The sequence below is a fragment of the Chaetura pelagica genome, unplaced genomic scaffold (assembly GCF_000747805.2).
Source record: "Chaetura pelagica isolate M959 unplaced genomic scaffold, ChaPel_1.0 scaffold532, whole genome shotgun sequence".
In the NCBI taxonomy this organism is placed as follows: domain Eukaryota; kingdom Metazoa; phylum Chordata; class Aves; order Apodiformes; family Apodidae; genus Chaetura; species Chaetura pelagica.
Window position 1 is genome coordinate 77,338 of NW_009952282.1, and position 9,637 is coordinate 86,974.

The window sequence follows — 9,637 nt, forward strand, 5'->3', positions numbered from 1 at the left end:
TGTGCTGGGAACGTGTGCTATTTGGTGTTTGCATACAAAGAGCAGTCCCTAATCCCATGGATTTACAATTTACATGGGATATTAAAAAGAAACATTTTGACCACAGAGAAAAAAAACCCTGCAGATGAGGAGTTGGTCTGGCAGTACTGCAGAAGCTTAGGGCAGATACAGCACCTGAACACCAATCCCTCAGGTCTCTGCCAAGGACAGCCCACACCTGCCATCCAAAGAATAAGGGGATTTAAAGTTTGCTGGATCCAAAAGGTAACAGGTCACCCTTGGAACAAAATCACTTCAGTGCCCTCTAGAGCAGATCCCTGTATTGACCTCACTGGAAGGAGCATCAATCACAAAATGTTATTTATGCCACCAGCCAAAAGTTCCATTCCCTTTACAAAATCCATTTTGTAAGTTCATTTACAAAATTCCTCTTTGCAAAATCATATTGAAAACTATATTTTCCTGAAGGGGAATTATCCAGTTATCGTGATAAACTCCAATTCCACTTCTTCTTTCAACACTACTTCCCCTCCTGCCTTTTTCTCTCAACTGTGTGCCCTGAGCTTGCCTCTCAGGTGACACTCTGTGGTGAGATCATCCCTCCCAGACACAGGAACACACATTCTCCAGCCCTGATGAAGCATTCCTGGGTAAGAACATGGAATTTCTGAAATCCAAAAAGTAGCAAATGCCAAAAACATTTGGGGTATTTGAGAGAGAATAGGGATGGTACTGGCAGTAGGAAGCAGTAGTCATAGATAGAGTGATGGAGTGGGACCTGAGCAGCCCCCAAAGCAAAAAGAAAACAGGAGTTTGCACAGAAAACCCTGTATATTTGTACTTCACTTAATAATATTTTGAAAAACACTTCACCTTGAGGGGGAGCACGACTGACTCACTCAGAGCTGTTTACTGGCCATGGTAGAAGTCCACAGTGCCTTCCCCAAATCCATGGGCATGCCTGGGATCTCAGTTGCTCTCTTGATCACCATTAGGTGATGGAAGGACACAGAAAAATTCCTTGGCCTCCTTCCCACCTTTTGCACAAAATAGGAAAGCCCTGAACACAAGAAAAGGCAAAAAGGCTGGAAAGTGCATTTCATCACATGGCAACCTGAGTTATTGGCACAGTGCAGTTGTCCCCAGATGTTGGAGTCCCATTTATTCTGCACTGACTGAGTGATGTGTGAAAGCAAGATGCTTAGAAAGGCACCTGCACTCAGTTCAGACACAGGATTTGATCTGACCTCTTGGAACCAGCACCTACAGAAAACCAATGTCAGGAAAAGCCTGGAAGAACCAAGGGTTGTTACGGGGGACCAGCAATGCTGTCCCTCAAGATTGGCCAAGAGCACAGCTTCTCAGCACTGTACCACCTGCCAGATTCCTCTCTTTGGAGCAAGGACAGAAGTCTGGCAAGCCTTGAGCCAGATTCAGGAAAAGACTTTGTGGCAAACTTAGTACAACAGATCATAACAGAACAGTAGAACAAAGTGACCTCCAGGGAGACCACTGGTCTGGTGCTGCCCTGCTTCAGATCTCCAGAAAAGAAGGATGGCTTTATTTGTCCAAGAACTGCAAGGGTCAGTGGAAGATGCTGAGAAGAGCATCTGTTCCTTTAAAGGTATTTGCTCAAGTGCCTTTTCCATGCAAAAAAGGCTAAGAATAAAGTGGGAAAGCCATAAACTAGAACATGCAGAGAAGAAAAGCTGAATGACAGACAATAAGGGAGGGAGTGGTAAGATCCAAACATGGTCCATTACTCTAACTGATGAAGGAATGTGGAATGAGGGAATGTTTCTTTAATCCCACAGAGGTTGTCCAATGGGATACAGGGGGGGAAAAAAGAGAAATCCATACTCAAAATATACAGAGGTTCAAACTTGCAGCAAATGCAATGGAAACTAAGATAAGAAAAACATCCCCTTGTCAGTTGCACCAATTGATGGTCTCAAGAAACTGCCTGGGAATTGGGGCTTTGCAGCTGACAAGATGAAAACCTGAGATTCTGGATGTTGGAGAGGGGCCTGTGGATCCTGCCAGCTCAGGAGGGGAAAGAACAAAGGAGTAAGGGCAGAAAAGGGTATAAACAGGGCCCTTTGCATGTGAAACCGGGCCAGTCAAGCCCTTGTCTTGCTAAGCCCTGCTGGTGGTCACTGCAGTCCCTACTTCCTTAATGATTTCATAACCACCTGGGCAGGGGTGCTGGGCAGACAGCTGTTCAGGTGCTCAGGGGGTCTGCAAATGTGTGTGTGCTTGTGAGCCCAGAGAGTGTCACGTGCCTGCACTAGTGACCTCCTGTCTCTGCAGGCTCAGCAGAGAGGGCTGGTGAAGAACCACCAGGTTGCTGTGGCCCAGAGCCCTCTCAAAGGTGTGTGAAGCACCACAAGTTTGCCAAGAGCAGCCAAACCACCATTCCTACTCGTTCCTTCCACAAGAACATTTCAGCTGCCACTTCAGGGTCACTGGAGCCTCATGCTGGGCACCCACAAAGTGAGACCTGGGAATCATTCCAGGACCTGGCCAGCAGGGCTTCTTCACTGACAGATGCAAGACCCAACACAGCAGTCCTGGCTTTACAGTCTGGATACACAACCTGGTCAAGTACAGCCTGGCTTTAGCTTCCCTAAGTGTGCACCACCCCTTGTCCATGCGTGGCTTTGCACAAACCCTCTGAACACCAACCAAGTCCTGCAGGTAACGTGACCCTAACTCCAGAGCAGCTCAAGAAGGGCCTGGTGAACAAGAAGACTAGCAGTGAAGCTGGTAACTCTCACACTATTTCCAAACAGGACAAACTCCCAGAGAGCTGACCTCAATGTTGGGTATGACATGTTCCACTCAGCAGCCCAAGCATTTGAGGAGTGCTCCTTCCCTCCTCGTGCAGCACACGAGCTTTGCACACTTTCCTTAGTGCAAGAATGGCTTCCAGGCATGAGAAGCAACTACCAAAGCTCTGGCAGTTCTTCTTGTACAGAGACACAGCCAGAGGAACCCAGGGCTACAGCCACAACACAACCCCCCTGCCCTGCTAACAGCCCCCACAGTGATGGCTGAGAGAGCCTTGTCCCTAATAACCTTGTGTTGATTAAAACAAAGCAAACACACCCACACCCCCCACCACACCAGTTATACTGAGTACGAACAGCAACTGTGCACTGGGAGACTTATTTCTTAACAACCCAATTCCTTTCATTTCATGTGATTGGTGCTTGGTGTAAAGATGTTTTTAAAGCTGTAACTCAAGAGGAAAGTTCCAAGGAGGGAAACAGATTTTGGCCTGGACCTCTGCAACATGGTTACTGGCTGAGTTTTACTTTACTTGTTGATTTGTATAGTAAGTTAACACCAGAAAAGTGACTATGGACAGAACTGTACAGAGAAAAGGAAACAAGAGCATCAAATTATTCGTTCAAAACACGACAGGATTTCAAGTTTGTGTCTCTGCATTTGTAAAGAACTGATAAGGGTGAACATGCTGCAAGCTGAAAAAAGTTATCAAGGGTGCAAATGAACCCTGAAAACCTTGGACTTGTTTCTGAATATCAGTTTTGAAGAGGTGCATGGACAGCACAGTGTTCACTGGATATTTGTGAGAGAGGCTTGTGAAACCCACAAGTGCTCCAAGCAGCACAGCAGTGGTTCAGCCTTCAGAAGCTGTGGCACAGCTGCAGCCACCCCTCCAGGCAGACACAGCTCACTTCCCATCACATCTCCAAGCCACCAGATACACAGAAAGACATTTTTAAAGCACAGACTAGCACAAAGCAAAACCTTCCCAAGCTGAAACATTTTGAGAGTAATAACAATTAGATAAACACCAGAATAATCTTGGAAATACAAAACTATTACTATGACTTCCACTTGAAGGAGCATATTCCAAGGAAAACTTCAGCCTGGAAGTGGCTAACAAAAAAAAAAAGTAACTAGTTCTAAAGAGACTTTAATAAATAGGCTTTTGAAAAAACTTGTCTGCAAGTGAAAAAGCAGGAGCAGCTTCTCAGAAAGGCTTCAGCTAAATCTAACCAGATAAATCTAACTGTGAAAGCTTCCAGAAAGAGAAAGATGCTGCCAAAGTTCTGATACACAAGCCACCTCCATTTCAGCAAATTCAAAATATATAGTTTTAAGTGAAGCCACTACCAAATCACATACCTGTGTGGAGCACTTACCAAAGACCCCAGAACATGCTCCAGCAATCCTACTGATATCATTGCTCAGAGAGGAAGGTTTTGATATACTCCAGCTTGCAAAGCCCCACCTTTTTTAATCTGTGTCATGCTTTCCTTTTAAGGGAGGGCACAGAGGAAGAGAGCGAGCCCAGGAGCAGGGATTACTCACCAATTCATCATGCACAACTGCTGCAGGGCACAGGAAGTCACAACTGCAGGTTATTCGTGGGAGAACAGTGATGCTCCTGTCCCACCTGCTGCAGACACTGGTAATGACACTGCAGCTCAATTGATGCCATCAGCAGCACGGTTAAAAAGCCAGAAGCACAAGGAAATGTTTGTGGGAATAAATAGATTTTAATGTAAGAAAAGATAATGAAACAGTTCTAAAATCAACACCTATTAATCTCATTTACTACAAGCTTGTTCAGAGTACAACACTGTGTGCTTGTGGATTTTTCAGCAGCTCATTCTTTCACTCAACAAAAAACTTGCTCTCAATTCTTTCTTTTTTCTTTAGATTCAAAACCACTGGGGAGAACAAAACTGTTTCAAGGTGCTTTCAGCTCAGACACTGCATTTCTCAACAGCATTAGAAGAGGAGGGGGGAGAAAGCCATGAAAGTGATGACATGTGAACTACAAGGCAATGCTTTGGCACTTCTCATCCTCAAAAGCACCTTGGATGTCATTAGCATGAGCACAGCAAAGCTGGGGAGAAATCAAGGTCATTATCTGCCATTTCACCTCCATGCCTTTTGTCTCTCTACCTCACCTGGCTCCATAAATGCCTCAGCAAAGCTGAGAAGCTCCTTGCTTGTGTCTTTTGCTGTTTCCCAGCTCTGGGAATGGCTAAGGCCATCTGAAGGTGCTAGGTGGCTGGAGGGTCAGTTCTTCAGCACACAGGCATGTCACAAAAGCCTGGAGATAAAGCAGAGGAAACTCTTCAAATCAAGCAAAAGGACAAGGACAGACTTTCCCTCCCACTGTTTTAGCAAAGAGAGATCTGACTCTGCTTCTGTGTGTGCACCACTGGGATGCACCTACCAGCCTCTACAATAAGTCCTTCCTTTTCAGATAACACAGGCAAGTTGTTAGCTTAATTCTAGATTATATTAATGACCAGTAAGAGGAGAATCTGCAGGAGGTATTCCCCAAACTACTCAACCTGTACCAGAGTCCTCCCTGTAGTCCACGTGTGCTAAGTCCTGTTTCTGTACAACTTTGGCAACAAAACCCCAGATAGCAGAGCTTCTTTGGGGTTTAAGCATCTTGGAAAAGCCTGAAGGTAACCTCTGTGGAGGTAACTGCTCCAGAGACATAGCTCAATGAAGCAGCAACACCTTCTGGTTACTCATTTCTTCCCTTATTCAGCAAGGCAGGTGCAGCACTGGAGATAAAGTTGGATAAAAGACAGGCAGCTCCAGTGACTCTTACTTACCCTGAATGGAAAGCCCTGTGGAATGGCACGTGGCTGGCTGGCTGCTCAAGTCACAAGGATTTCATATTAATTACTGACAGCAATTTAGTTCATTTCAGCCCTTTTTCTTTCCAAGGCACGTAACAGAATATTCCATCAAGTCTACAATGACACACTAAATGTCACACTGTAGAGGATAGAACCTGTGCAAAATGGCAATGTTTTGGCAGTTGCAGATATTAGAACTATTCAGAAAGGTTTTATTGACAGAGTCCAAATCTGTGAGATGCACCTCTTATTAGTCAGAGTGTCTAGCTTGTCTCACTTGAAGGGGACACTCTCCTACACAAACATAAGTGTGCCCTTGCAAAGAGAGACCTGGCATGATGAGACCCTGCAAGCTGAGGTCCTGCCCTCTCTTATTACCTATCCTGCTGTTTCAGAAGCTTTTAAAGCCCTTTTTAACAATTTAGATTCCTAAATGCAGACACTTGTGTTTACTTCAAGTGTGAGAGTGCACTGCATTTGGAGTACAATGGGTGAAATCATTCCAATAGGCATGTTAGCCCAGAAAGCTTGAAAAGTGATTCTGGTGTGAAATATTAATAGGTCTGAACAGAACACTTGTCAGATTCTTTCTGTAAAAGCCTTAAAAAGAAAAGAAATCCACCAAAAAATAATTATGTCATTTTCAGCTTATCAAGGCTCAGAGTGAGTAGCAGTTGTGCACCTCAGGCTTTTATGCACTCAGTTTGATGGAAATGTTCTGAGAAAGTGTTCATCAAGCTCCAAAAGGGCAACAAGAGAAGAGGAAAAGCTCAGGACACTTTAGAGCAGCTAAAAAAAAACAAACCCCAGAACCCCCAACCAAGTCCCTCACATCAAACACATTAGCCAGCTGAGGACTCACTCCCACCACTCAGTGCAGTAAGGTCACAAGCTTTGCTACAGCTCTTTGGATTTCTTTGGACTGAACTAGGATTAAAATCACAATGTGCATGGATCCAGAATAATCCAGTTGTTGACTATCACAGGGAAGTCCACAGCAATTAACACTGGAGTTCTTGAAGACATGGACTCAGCAATGGAAGCCTGGAAAACTAAAAAGCCAAGAAATTGAACTTAAATTCTCTTCACATTTGCATCAAAACTAAACTCAACCAAGACCACCTTACTTAGAAGGAGGCACACATACTTCAGGCATAGCTTGAATATACTTAGAACATTGGAGAAAAATATCAATTCATTCAATAAAGATCATTAGAACATTGGTGTGAGATTCAGAAAATTCTCCTTAGTATTAACTAGTACCATTCTTGTAAAGCTCATAACCCAGACATGCTAGACAATACAGCTTTCTGTCTTGAGGGGGTTTTATGTGTGATATTCACAGGCCTATTTTGCACACACTGAGATCATAAACATCAATCCAAGGTGTATGGCACGAGGACAAGTGGTAGCAACAAAGAAAAAGCTTTCACAGTTTTTAATTAGATCCAAAGAAACTGCTCCAGTGAAGAAGTACCCTTGTTTCTACAGAAACAAATTCCTTAAATACACTGTCAAAGTCATCTAATCACATTCAGTCATAATGAACATACTCTTGGGATTATTTCAGACTCCCTTGTCTGGAAACAGGATGTGACTTGCAAACCTTGGACATCTATTCAAGTTTCACAGCACAATGCAGGTAACAGTGTGTCAGTGGAAGGCATTTGATTATCCCCCCCTAACAGGCACACTTAATCAAATAACCAATTTCCTTGGTAAAATGCCTTTAATCCATGGAAAACACAGAATCAGGGGCTTTAAGTGGGAAGGTACCTTTAGAGGTCTCTGGTTTAATCCCCCCAAAAAACAGGTCCAGGTAAATAAAAAGTGAACTCCACGTGGCTCCAAGCAACCTATCTCCAAGAATAGGAACCCCACAACCTCTTGAGACCCCTTTCTGAGTGTGTGACTTCATTCCTGTGTTCCAAACTGTGTTGTGGCTTTGTGCCCTGTTCCTGCACATCTCAGAGCAGGCTGGGTCTGGTTTGTCTACCCTCTCCCACGTTAGGCAGTTTAAGATTCCTCAAGGTCCCCCAGCACCTTCTCATCTCGACCTCTCCTCATGCTCCAGCCCCAGCTGCCCTGGTGGCCTCTGCTTTGACTCATTCCAGTACATCCAGGTCTTCACTGCACTGATGAGCCTCCAGCTGGACACAGCACTCCAGAGATGCCCTCAGAGCTGCTCCATAAAGAGGAAGGATCCAAGGATCCCTTTGCTGGAGCTGCTGGCCCTGCTCTAGCTGGTACAAGCCCAGGAAGGGACAGCAAGCACTGGAGATGATATGGGAAGAGTGCCAGGAGGCTTGTTCAAGCAGGGGTTGGAAATACAGGTCATCCAAAGTGATAGATTTATGGTGCTCCAGCTTTGTGAAAACAGTTCTGGCAGCAGAAACTGGACTATGGCTCCAACACAGATGTGGGCACAGGCTAAACACACTTACTAGCCAGCAGTGCCTGTTGGAAACTGCCAGGGTGCAACGTGCAGGGGTCATAAAAGATTGAATGGGACTGTCAGAGACACTTGATCCTTCTTATTCATTTCTCCTCAATCCATCCACTGCCTGGAGGAGCCCAACAGGCATCCTCCCCAAGCTGGATTCAATACACTTGCTGAAATAGGAAAGAATGAAAAAGTAGGGGGCAGGGACTGCAGGGAAGACCAACAGAATACAAGAACCTTCACCAAGTCCACATGAAAAATAGTAGCCAAACCCCAGCCTTGCAGTGGGAGTGACCCAGTTGGGGTGGTCGGCTTTACACAGACGACCTGACTCCTCCTGCCCTCTAAAATGCTTTGCTTTACTTACTGGTTTGTTCTCAGCACAGCTGCTCCTGGAAAGCCAGTTTGAGAAAAGTAGGAGGATGGGAGAAAACTCCTTCCAAGACAGTTTAGCTCAGGTCAAAGTGGAGAATTGCCCACCCAGATGGGAACGTTCAGAAAAGTTTCGAGCTTTAAGACAAGAGTCTTAAAATAAGAAGCACTAGGGGCAAAGTTAGGAGACTGAGGTAGCAGCTCTGACAAGAATTTCAGCACACAGGGAGAGGTGAGGAGGAAGAGATGGAGTCAATGGAAAAAAGTCCCCTGGAGGCTGAGGTCAGGCTGATTAAGAGTTTGAGTCCATATCCACTGAAAACCATCGTTGAAAGCAAACAAACACTAAATATAATTTTTCAGATTCTTACAAGGAAAAGACTCTCATAGCAAGATTCCAAGTAATTAAAGATTAGCAAAGGTATATTTCTTTCATTAACTATTATTTAAATTATTAATCAGCTGCTGCTGTCAAGCTTATGTGCTTAAAAACACTAAGCAGTGTTTACAGGGCTAGTTTATAGACTTGATTTGATGTCCATGGTATCATGCAGCACTATCATGGAATATAAGTGACTCAGAGTAAACCATGAATTTGATCCACTTACTTACACATTTCATTGTTTTCCCAAGGAGCTTGGTGTGTGGGAAGGTGAATGGCTTAGGTGGACATGAAGGGGAAGGATATTACCCCGAAGTCTCTCAGCCCCTCTGCCCTGTGGACACCTTGGGCCAAATCTCTTCCTTGGCTCTTTCCCCTGGGCAGCATATGGGATCCATCTTACTGACTATATAGATCAACACCTTTTTGGACTATAGTCAGAAGCAGAAGTATAAGGTAACATAAAATTCTGGGGAATTACAATAAGGTTCTTGCAGGGGTGTTGCATAAAGTCAGGGAAATTCTGTACAAATTTGGGTGTAGGCTTCAAAGTCAACCCAGCCCACATCAGGTCAGACAGATTTAGTGTTGAATAAAATCCATTGCCAACTTCAATTATTTGTTCCCTTCCTTCTCTCTGTGCATTTACTTTCCCTGCAGTTACCACCAAGCACCCCAGCTTGGAGATTCTCATCAGCACTACCCCAAGTCTGAACGTCCAGTTCTATAGTGATTGAAGTCTGAGGACCTCCAAGCAGCTGTAGGGTCTTTATCAGGCTCGTGACAAGAGCTGTGTGCTCT